This window comes from Dendrobates tinctorius, unplaced genomic scaffold (genome assembly GCF_039654945.1).
Source record: "Dendrobates tinctorius isolate UK_male_01 unplaced genomic scaffold, ASM3965494v1 ptg000267l, whole genome shotgun sequence".
Classification (NCBI taxonomy): Eukaryota; Metazoa; Chordata; class Amphibia; order Anura; family Dendrobatidae; genus Dendrobates; species Dendrobates tinctorius.
Window position 1 is genome coordinate 356,195 of NW_027361934.1, and position 12,971 is coordinate 369,165.

General features: G+C 46.5%; 1 protein-coding gene across 7 annotated transcripts in view; it reads right to left on the reverse strand.

The window, feature by feature from the left end:
* CASKIN1 (CASK interacting protein 1) overlaps nucleotides 1–12,971 on the reverse strand; it is a 184,327-nt gene that overhangs the window by 156,458 nt on the left and 14,898 nt on the right. Inside the window, exon 1 of one of the 7 annotated variants that reach the window (XM_073559239.1) lies at nucleotides 1,592–1,735. The exons of 5 other annotated variants lie outside the window; for them this stretch is intronic. The gene's annotated coding sequence lies outside the window, so the exon portion shown is untranslated. Of the gene's footprint in view, nucleotides 1–1,591; nucleotides 1,736–12,971 lie in introns of those variants that run through there. One more of the 7 variants, XM_073559240.1, reaches the window with a different exon arrangement.

A 12,971-nucleotide genomic window follows, 5' to 3' on the forward strand; every position in this document is an offset into this window, starting at 1 on the left:
CAGGTGGCGCTCCGTAATAAGAGCTGCACCGCCCTTACGTTGTATACACCCAGCAGTGTACAGGTGGCGCTCCGTAATAAGAGCTGCACCGCCCTTACGTTGTATACACCCAGCAGTGTACAGGTGGCGCTCCGTAATAAGAGCTGCACCGCCCGTACGTTGTATACACCCAGCAGTGTACAGGTGGCCGCTCCGTAATAAGAGCTGCACCGCCCTTACGTTGTATACACCCAGCAGTGTACAGGTGACCGCTCCGTAATAAGAGTCGCACCGCCCTTACGTTGTATACACCCAGCAGTGTACAGGTGACCGCTCCGTAATAAGAGTCGCACCGCCCTTACGTTGTATACACCCAGCAGTGTACAGGTGGCCGCTCCGTAATAAGAGTCGCACCGCCCTTACGTTGTATACACCCAGCAGTGTACAGGTGACCGCTCCGTAATAAGAGCTGCACCGCCTGTACGTTGTATACACCCAGCAGTATACAGGTGGCTGCTCCGTAATAAGAGCTGCACCTCCTGTACGTTGTATACACCCAGCAGTGTACAGGTGACCGCTCCGTAATAAGAGCTGCACCGCCTGTACGTTGTATACACTCAGCAGTGTACAGGTGGCTGCTCCGTAATAAGAGCTGCACCTCCTGTACGTTGTATACACCCAGCAGTGTACAGGTGGCTGCTCCGTAATAAGAGCTGCACCGCCTGTACGTTGTATACACCCAGCAGTGTACAGGTGGCCGCTCCGTAATAAGAGTCGCACCGCCCTTACGTTGTATACACCCAGCAGTGTACAGGTGACCGCTCCGTAATAAGAGCTGCACCGCCTGTACGTTGTATACACCCAGCAGTATACAGGTGGCTGCTCCGTAATAAGAGCTGCACCTCCTGTACGTTGTATACACCCAGCAGTGTACAGGTGACCGCTCCGTAATAAGAGCTGCACCGCCTGTACGTTGTATACACTCAGCAGTGTACAGGTGGCTGCTCCGTAATAAGAGCTGCACCTCCTGTACGTTGTATACACCCAGCAGTGTACAGGTGGCTGCTCCGTAATAAGAGCTGCACCGCCTGTACGTTGTATACACTCAGCAGTGTACAGGTGGCCGCTCCGTAATAAGAGCTGCACCGCCTGTACGTTGTATACACTCAGCAGTGTACAGGTGGCTGCTCCGTAATAAGAGCTGCACCTCCTGTACGTTGTATACACCCAGCAGTGTACAGGTGGCTGCTCCGTAATAAGAGCTGCACCGCCTGTACGTTGTATACACCCAGCAGTGTACAGGTGGCTGCTCCGTAATAACAGCCGCACTGCCCGTACGTGCGAATTATTTTTTCATTTTTTCAGATTTTATGGTAAAATGAACAAAAATTAAAAATGGCTGCATTGGGAAGAGGTTAATGGAGGCACTCCAGCATTTGGGGCTATGGGATGCATTTATGGGGGGCTTTTAATACAAGATGACACTCAGCCACCCACCAGACAGGGAAACAGACACTTACTTCACAGCACAAGTATAACATATGATTATCAGTTGTGTTTTCACATTTCAAGGCAGATTACACGAATAAAGACCAATAAAGGTGACATTTACCTCATAAACCATTAATATCAGTACGATTCACCACAAGGAGAGAACTACTTGTGTCATCATTCAACCTCAGGAGCGTTTCCCGCCTAGAAATAGCACAGAATCTGAGGAAAGCCGGCAGTTTTCGCAATGATTGCTGGGAGTCGTAGTTTAATAATCACTTGTGCGCATTAGATAACAGCAGACGTGAACTACAGTTCCTAGAAATCCATGCGCCGCAAATGGTTTCTGGGAACTGTTGTCCAGAGAATGCAGTAACATACGCTAGACTGGGACAGTTAAACTACGAATCCCAGAAACCATTGCGTGATCAATTCTAGGCGTGAAATAGAGGTTGTTGATGAGGAGAGCTCTCTTACATGAGAGGAGGGTGGAGCGCCTAATATGAGTGACTGCTGGGGCTTGTGGTTTCCCTGTAGCTAAGGAGCCACTCTCCTCAGATTATTATATAGATGATGTTCGTCAGCTTTCAGCATCATGAATGTGTTTAAGCACAATCACTGTCTGACGGGTTGCGTTTTTATTTCTCTTCTCATGATATTTCACCATCTTTCAATATCTCCGCTATCGCTATGGAGTGGGCGTGGCAATGTGGAGTGGGCGTGGCTGCGTGGAATGGGTGTGGCTTGATGCATACACACACACATACACACTCAACTTTATATATACAGATTGAAGCTGATCACATGATTTTTCTGCTTAGACCCTAAGTGAACAGTTGTAAACTATGTAGGAAGTCAGCAGCAAGTTTTCAATTTTCCTACAGCAACCCCGCAGGGGAAGTGAAGTATTACACGTTTGGGTCCTCCAGTGTGAGAGCTCTGTTTTTAGATGATACTTCTGAGTGGCAAATCTCCAGTCTGTTAAGAGTAATTAGAAAATGGAGGAAATACTAATTGATCTACCTACAGGTGCAGGGCAAGAAATTAAAGCTGGTAATTAACTAATTATATTAGGCCGTTATAGTAGGGAATGTTCCATATCACAACCTGAGAGCTCAAGATGAGCAGATCTGTAGGGATTTGTGCCAGGGCCGGCGATGACCATTTATCAGTGCTCCCTGCAGTCTCCATCACTAGACAAGTGGAAAAGATCATAGTGTACGCTGCATTTATCTTAATCTTCCGCCTTTGCCAAGATAATGTGGGATAGATGCCGTTTAACAGGTTGTGTGCCGGAGTCTGCAAAAAAAATCCTCAGCCTGAATGAGTATAGTGAGTTGGGAAGAAATGTCTAAATTAATTTTTAAAGGAACACATGACCCGCCTGTCCCGTATCACCCTTTTACGGCAAGGTAAAGACGATCTGTCACTTGCCATAAATATGTAATTTTTTACCTGGTGTAAATGCCGCTGTTCTCCTGAATCCAGCGATGTTATTCTCGTTTTCCTGAGCCTCTCCATTCCAGAGATATAGCCTTGCATGTAAATATCTTCTTTGACCAAGTGGGTGTGGTCATGAACTCTTCTCTGTTGGCATGCTGTTGAGGACCATGCCCAGTTGGCTAAAAAGAGTAGAGTATATACAGGGAAGAGGGGGCCATATCTCAGGAATGGAGAGGCGCAGGAAGAAAAGAAAAACAACGCCGGATTCAGGAGAACAGCGGCATTTACACTACATTACAAAGAACATATTTAGGACAAGTGACAGATCCTCATTAAATGAATATTGCTAACTGATGTCTGCTATTTTAGTGTGGGGAGAGGCTCATTGCGTGATAGAGTAATAGCTTCTTCAGTGGATATCCACTTTAGGTGGTGGCCAACACAAAATCCTCTCCAAAGCCCATATGCCACATCTGCCAAAACAGTAGCCATCCGTTTGGACCACTAAGGCAAGGCTGGCTCCTATACAAGTCAACAGAAGCCATGCTCAACTGCATTCATTATGGTCACCTAGGAGCAGCAACAAGTAACCAAGTTTTCATATATTCCTTAAAGGATACTGGAGGCTGCTGCAATAGCTCCTACTCCCACCTATCCTTTTATTCCTGCACTTTGAAAACTCTCAGTCTGTTGATGATGTTGTTTGCAAAGCATATTCATAGAATATACTCCCATGATATATGAACACACAGGAAAGGCTTCCTGCTATGCTTAAAGAGGACAGGTCACTTTCTCAAAAAAATTGCTATATATCTTGTAAAAATCTCTATGTTCCCCTGATTCTGATGCTTTTTTCTGTTTTGTGCTACGTTGCACCATTGCAGAGATATTCCCATTTGTTACTTTTGGAGCGCAGTAAGTGAAATCTCTGTTTGCAGATCAACTGGGCATTTCTTCAGAGTCTTCTGCGTATTTACCCCTCCCTCTCAGACACTGCCAATCAAAACTCTAGCTGATCTTGCAGTCTAAGGCACTATTGGGCTATGATTGGCAGTGTCTGGGAGGAAGGGATGAAAGCGCACGCCCCAGAGAAGACTCTGAAGAAACACACAGTTGCAAAACAAGCCAAAATTTCACATACTGCGCTCCAAAAATAACAAACTTGAATATCTCTGCACTGGAGCGACATAGCGCAAAACGGAAAAAAGCGTCAGAATCAGGGGAGCCCAGAGATGTTTACAAGATATTTAACACAATTTTTTGAGAAAGTGACAGGTTCAGTCTATAATATGACCACAGAAGTGTCTAATATCTGGTTTTGTCCAGCTCGAACCAATGTGTCTTTTTCAGAAAAGGGAGTTCATTAATGAAGTGAAGGATACAGCAAAGTGAATGCTGCTTGAAAACCCAGAACAATAGAGTATTGCGCTGGGCCAGGGTGGAGAAGAAAAGGGCATTGTTAAGATCGTGATCCCTTTCACTAATCCTCATAAACCTCAAGGACATGTGAACCTTCTGCTATCAAGATGTGGAGAGAACACAGAACACTCTGCCGAGATATTACATGGATCATCACGGGAAATATAAAATATCACAAGTTCTGAGCCTGATGGCCATAAACTGGACTCAAGTGACCACCATACAGTTAAAGGGGTATCCTAACTTTAATAAATATATAATAGTTGATGGTCCCAGGACCTTCGGGGCTCTTCCCTGGACTGTAACCAAGACCTGACCCGTTATAGCCTGTGGGGATCTCATTTTTCACACTGAGTGATCATTATTCCGGAGACATTTCCCACTTCAATTTTATTTATTTTTTTTACACAGAATTTGGTTTTCTTAGAATTTTTGTAACGGAATGTCAATTTTTTTGATTTTCAGAATGACGTTTTTATACAATTTTACGGCACAAAATGCACAGATTTTGGACACAGAAAGCAGTTTTTTGTTGCAAAGAATGAGATTTTCTTAGTTTTTGTTTTTCAACTGAATGCCGTTTTTTTTCAGATTTTTTTTTTTGTCCCAGGTTGCATTTATCTTACATTTTTGTTGCACAGAATGAGCTTCTTTTTTTTTTTTTTTTTTTTTTTTTTAAGGGAATGACGTTTTCTAGATTTTTTTGGCCCACGGATTTAATTTGTCTTAGATTTTTGTGACACAGATTGCAATTTTCTTTGATTTTTGCGCCACATTCTACAAACTGAGAAAACTACATTCTGTGTCGTGGAATTCGAGAGAAAACGACATGTTGTGTTACAAATATAAAAAAAAATGCAATCTGTGCCAGAAAAGTGAGAACATTGAATTTTGTGCTGTGAAAATCAGTCCAGAGGAGGACGTCATCAGCATTTTTTTTTTTATTTTGCAGTTTTTTTAATGCACGCCACAGATTGCATGAAAATCAGACCTGTGAAAATTGAAATGATTTGTATTTATTTCTATATTTTGGATATTTTTGCATATCTATACATACACATTACATTTTTAATATATTTTTGTAAATCACTGACTATTATGACGGAAGGTGCCAGATCAGGCACAGGAGGAGTTGTCGGACCTCAATGCAGGCAAATAAACAGATTATTACAGAAAACCAGGCGGCTGGGGAACCTATGAGAGGGAGATGTTACGGATTAGCAGGATTATCTGCTCTCCTGAACTGTGTGCAGAGAAACAAAGACATCACTTTACATTAGCAGCCAATGCTCCAACCACAGAGATCAATGTTACTGGTTTTTGGAGTCAGGGGGTCTGGATAAAAAAAAAAATATTTGGGGTCAGGAAATCAGCTTATTAATGCAGAGGCATGTATACAGGGCAGTCATCAATGAATACATTAGGCAGACTTGACATTTAAAGTCTGTGGGTAACACCACTAGGTGGAGCTCACTGCATTTATATTTAAAGCATTGGAGCTGTGTAAATCTGTATGTAGGTAGCTCCCCCTAGTGGCGGCTTTATAAATCTATATGTCGTGGCCTCACCTTTTTGGTGACTGTATAAATCTGTTTGCAATTAGCTCCTCCTAGTGGTAGTTATATAAATCTGTATGTAGTGGCCTCCTCCTAGTGATGGCACATGGCAGTATAAATCTGTGTGTAGTGAGCTCCTCCTAGTGATGGTTGTATAAATCTATATGTAGCGGTCTCCTTCTAGTGGTGGCTGTATAAATCTATGTGTAGTGAGTGTCCTCTTGTGATGGCTGTATAAATCCACATTCAGTGAGCTCTTCTTTGCGGTAGCAGTATAAATCCATATGTAGTGAGCTCCCTCTAGTAGTGGCCATATAAATCTACATGCAGTGAGCTCCATCTAGTGGTGGGTGTATAAATCTGCATGTATTGAGCTCCCTCTAGTGGTGATTCAATCCATATGCAGTCAGCTCCCCATAGTGGTGGCTGTATAAATCCATATGCACTGAGCTCCCTCTAGTGGTGGCTGTATAAACCCATATGCAGTCAGCTCCCCCTAGTGGTGGCTGTAAAAATCCAAATGGAGGGGGCTCCCTCTAGTGGTGGTTGTATAACTCCATTTGCAGGTTCCGCCTAGTGGTGACTGTATAAATCCATATGCAGTCAGCTCCCCCTAGTGGTGGCTGTAAAAATCCAAATGGAGGGGGCTCCCTCTAGTGGTGGTTGTATAACTCCATTTGCAGGTTCCACCTAGTGGTGACTGTATAAATCCATATGCAGTCAGCTCCCTCTAGTGGTGACTGTATAAATCCAAGAAGTATCATTTCTCCTTGCGGAGAATGACATGCTAAGCATGTCGATGTGAGGAGACTTAAAGCCACAATGCTCCTCTGAGTGATGCAGTGAGACCACTGTCTCCTCACCTCGACATGCTTAGCATGTCATTCTCCGCAAGGAGAAATGATACTTCTTGGATATCGGTCAGACGCCTCTCTCACAGCCAAACCAGATCTCCCACTTTGCACTGATGAGGGGCAGTACCCCGAAACACAGTGTCTGCAAATGGAGATTCTGGTTTGGCTTTTATCCTAAGTCATGTAACTAGGCTCGTTAAAGGGTCAACATTGACTTTTAGGATTGCTACCTCCAATAGGTGGCACTAGAGTTCTAGTCCTCTTCCTCTCTGAAGACAATTTGCATGTATAAATCCATACACAGTTAGCTCCCTCTAGTGGTGGCTGTATAACTCCATTTGCAGGTTCCGCCTAGTGGTGACTGTATAAATCCATATGCAGTCAGCTCCCTCTAGTGGTGACTGTATAAATCCATATGCAGTCAGCTCCCTCTAGTGGTGACTGTATAAATCCATATGCAGTTAGCTCCCCCTAGTGGTAGGTGCAGGTAAACGGTGAGAGAAATTCCGTTCCCCCCTCTTTTCATCGGCTTTATCATTGTTGCACACCCTGCCTGTAGCTTTAATGACAGTGCTAGTGCTGCCACCCATTTATAATATAAAATGTTTAGAGAAGAGCTGTAATATTTGTATTATTATCAGTCATTCAGCCTGTGAGATGCTTTACAGTTATGCGAGGAGCCGTTCAGTCCGTCGTATTGTCCTGTTGCACAGTTTGCTTATGTCTTTTCTTCATTCTCTGCCATATAAAGCCGGAGCTGATAAATGGCCTCCACAACGAGCTGATGGTGGAGATGACGACAGTGAGGCTGGGCGAGAGGTGTAAATGTAGAGCAAACAGGCTGCCAGCTGCCGCTAACTGGGACGCGGCGGAGTAACGGGCGGCTGTCACTGGGGCTGACGACACAACGCATCAGAGGGCAAGGAGGGCATGGTCAGATAATATCCAGGACACGGGCGTCAGTGCACAGCCCAACGCCAACGCAGTCCTATCAGGGGTGGAAGATGCTGGGCCCCGATGCAAAATTTGCAATGGGGCCTAATTATGGCAGCACATCCGCAGGTTACTGAGAACATCCATGGTGTAAATTGAGTAGAGATGCAGAATACAATGGGTTAAATGTATCCATAGCACTTCCAGCAAGGAAAACCATAGCGGTTTTTGCCACTGAGGATTTTTCCGAATAATTCCTGTGTACTCATGTAGCGTCACAGCACGTTACTGCGCCGACAACGAATGGCTTCTCGGAGGCAGAAGGGTGCGAGGACACAACAGGGCAGACACACTCAATGCAAAATGTTCCATTAATCCAGATAATTGTTATGGGCACCAAGGTCCGACTGCTGAGAAATATGGGGGGCCGTCAACCTGTGTGAGCCCAGGATATTCTGCGCCACCAGAAATACCAATCAGAGGTGCAACGTGACACAAATCTATATATATAAAAATGAGTGTATGTATGTGTGTGTGTATCAGCAACGCCCACTCCACATAGCAACCAATCACTAAGCATCTTTCATTTCACCAGAGCTGTTTAAAAGAAGCTGAGCTGTGATTGGTTGTTATGAGCAACAGTTTTTCTCGTAGACAGTTGTGGTAACTGAGGCCTATTATTCTTATCATTTCTATGGTGTTGTCGTCCTTCTGTAAAGCTGGAAATAACACAATTTATTACCGTGCCGACACAGACCACCCTCTGACACAGACTGCAGGGGGAACCCAGAATCACACAGGAGAGGATTAGATACACGGCTCAGCAATCAGTATCACACAGGAGAGGATTAGATACACGACTCAGCAGTCAGTATCACACAGGAGAGGATTAGATACACGGCTCAGCAGTCAGTTTCACACAGGAGAGGATTAGATACACAGCTCAGCAGTCAGTATCACACAGGAGAGGATTAGATACACAGCTCAGCAGTCAGTATCACACAGGAGAGGATTAGATACACGGCTCAGCAGTCAGTATCACACAGGAGAGGATTAGATACACGGCTCAGCAGTCAGTATCACACAGGAGAGGATTAGATACACAGCTCAGCAGTCAGTATCACACAGGAGAGGATTAGATACACAGCTCAGCAGTCAGTATCACACAGGAGAGGATTAGATACACGGCTCAGCAGTCGGTATCACACAGGAGAGGATTAGATACACAGCTCAGCAGTCAGTATCACACAGGATAGGATTAGATACATGGCTCAGCAGTAAGTATCACACAGGATAGGATTAGATACATGGCTCAGCAGTCAGTATCACACAGGATAGGATTAGATACATGGCTAAGCAGTCAGTATCACACAGGATAGGATTAGATACATGGCTCAGCAGACAGTATCACACAGGATAGGATTAGATACATGGCTCAGTAGACTGTATCACACAGGATAGGATTAGATACTGTACATGGCTCAGCAGACAGTATCACACAGGACTATCTATATATATATATCTATTATCTATCTATCTTCTATCTATCTATCTATCTACTTATCACATATCCATTTGTCTGATCTGTCCTCTAATATCTATCCTTATCATTTTCTTTATATCTATGAATTTATCTGATCTATAGATCCATGTATCTTTCTTCTTCCTCTATCTCTTTGTATGTATTTGTCTTTCGCACTTTCTCTGTTTCCTATTCTTGTATCTATTTCATATCTCCAACTTTCTAAATCCGACGCGAACATAAAATGGCTGTTATCTGACCGATGGTTCTTCTGACAGCCATGTTCCCTACTCCCTTATTAGCATGTTTGTTTAGCTTGGCTGAGCCTGTATGTTATTTCCATGGATGGATGGAGATAAGCGGCTGTCGTCCACCGCTGACACCTCTATTATAGGGGGAAACATCGTGCCGACAGGTGAGATCCAGCGGCTGCGGATACTTCTTCTATCTCCATGGACAATATGGTGGATACAAACTTATGACCACTTTTAGGGTTTGCTGTGCCCCTGGAAAATTTCAATATTGTCAAAACATCATTGATAGAAATGAGGCTACAGAAACCGGCAGGGACCCCATCTATCAGTCTGAGCTTTTGATAATGGGCCTGAAAGACAGATGGATCGATTGCTGGTCCTCCTGGATGTAAACTATCCTCCATGCCGCAGGTCCGTGTATGGCATTTATGGCTGTGGCATGCTCCTACATGTGGGTTGTGCCCTCCTCCCAATGTGCCCCCGACCTCTACGCGTGCCCCTGACCTCTCCATGTGCCCCCGGCCTCTCCATGTATCCCCAGCCTCTCCACGTGACCCCGGCCTCCCCGCGTGCCCCCTGCCTTTCCGTGTGCCTCCCAGCCTCTCCATGTATGCCCAGCCTACCTGCGTGACCCCGGCCTCTCCGAGTATCACTGGCTTCTCCATGTGCCCCCAGCCTCTCCGTGTGCCCTTGGCCTCTTCGTGTATCCCCAGCTTCTCCATGTGCCCCCGGCCTCTCCGCGTGCCCCCAGCCTCTCCATGTATGCCCAGTCTCTCTGCGTGACTCCGGCCTCTCCGAGTATCACCGGCTTCTCCATGTGCCTCCAGCCTCTCCGTGTGCCCTTGGCCTCTTTGTGTATTCCAAGCTTCTCCATGTGCCCCTGGCCTCTTCGTGTGTTCCCAGCTTCTCCATGTGCCCCCGGCCTCTCCGCATGCCCCCTGCCTCTCCATGTGCCCCCGACCTCTCCATGTATCCCCAGCCTCTCCGAGTATCACCGGCTTCTCCATGTGCCCCCGGCCTCTCCACGTGCCCCCTGCCTCTCCATGTGCCCCCGACCTCTCCATGTATCCCCAGCCTCTCCGAGTATCACCGGCTTCTCCATGTGCCCCCGGCCTCTCCACGTGCCCCCTGCCTCTCCATGTGCCCCCGACCTCTCCATGTATCCCTGACCTCTCCATGTATCCCCGGCCTCTCCGAGTATCACTGGCTTCTCCATGTGACCCCAGCCTTTCCATGTATCCCCAGCCTCTCTGAGTATCACCGGCTTCTCCATGTGACCCCGGCCTTTTCATGTATCCCCAGCCTCTCCGAGTATCACCGGCTTCTCCATGCACCCCAAGCCTCTCTGTGTGCCCTCGGCCTCTCTGCGTGCCCCCTGCCTCTCTGTGTGCCCTTGGCCTCTCTGCGTGCCCCCTGCCTCTCCATGTGCCCCCGGCATCTCTGCGTGCCCCCTTCTCTCTGAGTGCCCCCTGCCTCTCCATGTGCCCCCAGTCTTTCCGTGTATCCCCGGCTTCTCCATGTTGCCCCCCGCCTCTTCGCGTGCCCCCAACTGTGATCTAGCCGTCTCCCTGTGATATCGGGGGCGGCCATGCTTAGAAAGGATTGCTGGGATATTCTGATTCCGATTTCATGCAGTAAGAAGTTTATTGAATTAATCCCATTACGACGCTCGCGCACAATCAGGACTGATCTTTTCCCGGCCGCGTTCACAAAGCACTTTTTTTTTCAGACAAATTTAATTAATTGCTCAGGTTGCTGAATTATTTTTTTATTTCCTACTCGTTCCTCGGCCCTGGGTTTTTAGAAAATTAACATAGTTTTGTACCGCGGACTAATTACATGGCCCAAGTTTCCATGGAAACGGAGTCAAGGAGGGAAGTTTTAATATGTGATATATTGAGATCCAGGCGGAAAAGAATCTATCTGGGATAAATACGATGAACCCATCGCCGCGATAGAGACATCGGGGACGGGAAAATCCGCGAGGCCGGAGGAAGCATTCATGTATGGACCCAGATGCTGCGGGTATGGTTTGCGTCGCGGACCTCTCAGACAACAGATGGGGGGCACTGTCAAATCCCCACTAATCTAATATCAATGGCCAAAACTAAGCACAGGCCATCAGAACTGGAAAATCCCTTTCTGGTGTGATCCCTACTGATCGATCAGTTGTGATCAAGGTGTGTCCCAATATGTATTTGCCTGGAGCGCCCACTACTGGAGAAATGTAACAAATAAATGGCAGACAAATGACAGGACAGGGCCTAATAAACGATCCTCATCTACTCGACCATGGTGATGCCGAACTTACTAAAAGGCTTTAGTCTCCTCCAGGCAGTAAAACACAACCATCTCTACCACCTCAGTGTCCACCACTGAAAAGGATGTCCCAAGAACATGGAGAAGGCTTGAGGCAGATGTGGCAGTGGAATCTGGATAAAGACTAAATCGAAGTGACAGTGGGGTCCGGATACGGCAGTGATGTCTGTATATAGGGTACTGTGGGGGCCTAAACCAAAGTGGCAGTGGGATCCGGATAGAGCAGTGGGGTTCAATATTGGGAGCAGCAGAGGTCTAAGACGAAGTTGCAGTCATGTCCGAATATGATAGTAAGATCCAAATATTGGGCACTGCGGAGACCCAAGCTGAGATGGTAATAGTGTCTGGATATCAGGTACTGTGGAGGCCTAAGCCGAGGTTGCAGTGGTGTCCAACATAGCCGTGCGGTCTGGATATCAGGAACTATGGAGGCTTTAGTGGCAGTTGTGGTGTCTGGATATGGTGATGTCTGAACATAGTATACTGTGTAGACCTAAGCCAAGGTGGCAGTGGTGTCTGGATATGGCAGTGGTGTCTGTATACAGGGCACTGTGGAGGCCTAAGTCAAGGTGGCAGTGCTGTCTGTATATTGGGTACTGTGGGGGTCTAAGCCAAGGTAGCATTTGTGTTAGTAGATAGGGTATTGTGGGGGTATAAACCAAGGTGGCAGTGGTGTCCAGATAAGGAAGTGATGTCAGTATATAGGGTACTGTTGGGGCCAAAGCCAAGGTGGCAGTGGTAACCAGATATGGCAGTGGGGTCTGTATATAGAGTACTATGGGGGACAAAGCCAAGGTGGCGGTGGTGTCCAGATATGGAAGTGATGTCAGTATATAGGGTACTGTTGGGGCCAAAGCCAAGGTGGCAGTGGTAACCAGATATGGCAGTGGGGTCTGTATATAGAGTACTATGGGGGACAAAGCCAAGGTGGCGGTGGTGTGCAGATATGGAAGTGATGTCAGTATATAGGGTACTGTTGGGGCCAAAGCCAAGGTGGCAGTGGTAACCAGATATGGCAGTGGGGTCTGTATATAGAGTACTATGGGGGACAAAGCCAAGGTGGCGGTGGTGTCCAGATATGGAAGTGCTGTCAGTATATAGGGTACTGTTGGGGCCAAAGCCAAGGTGGCAGTGGTAACCAGATATGGCAGTGGGGTCTGTATATAGAGTACTATGGGGGACAAAGCCAAGGTGGCGGTGG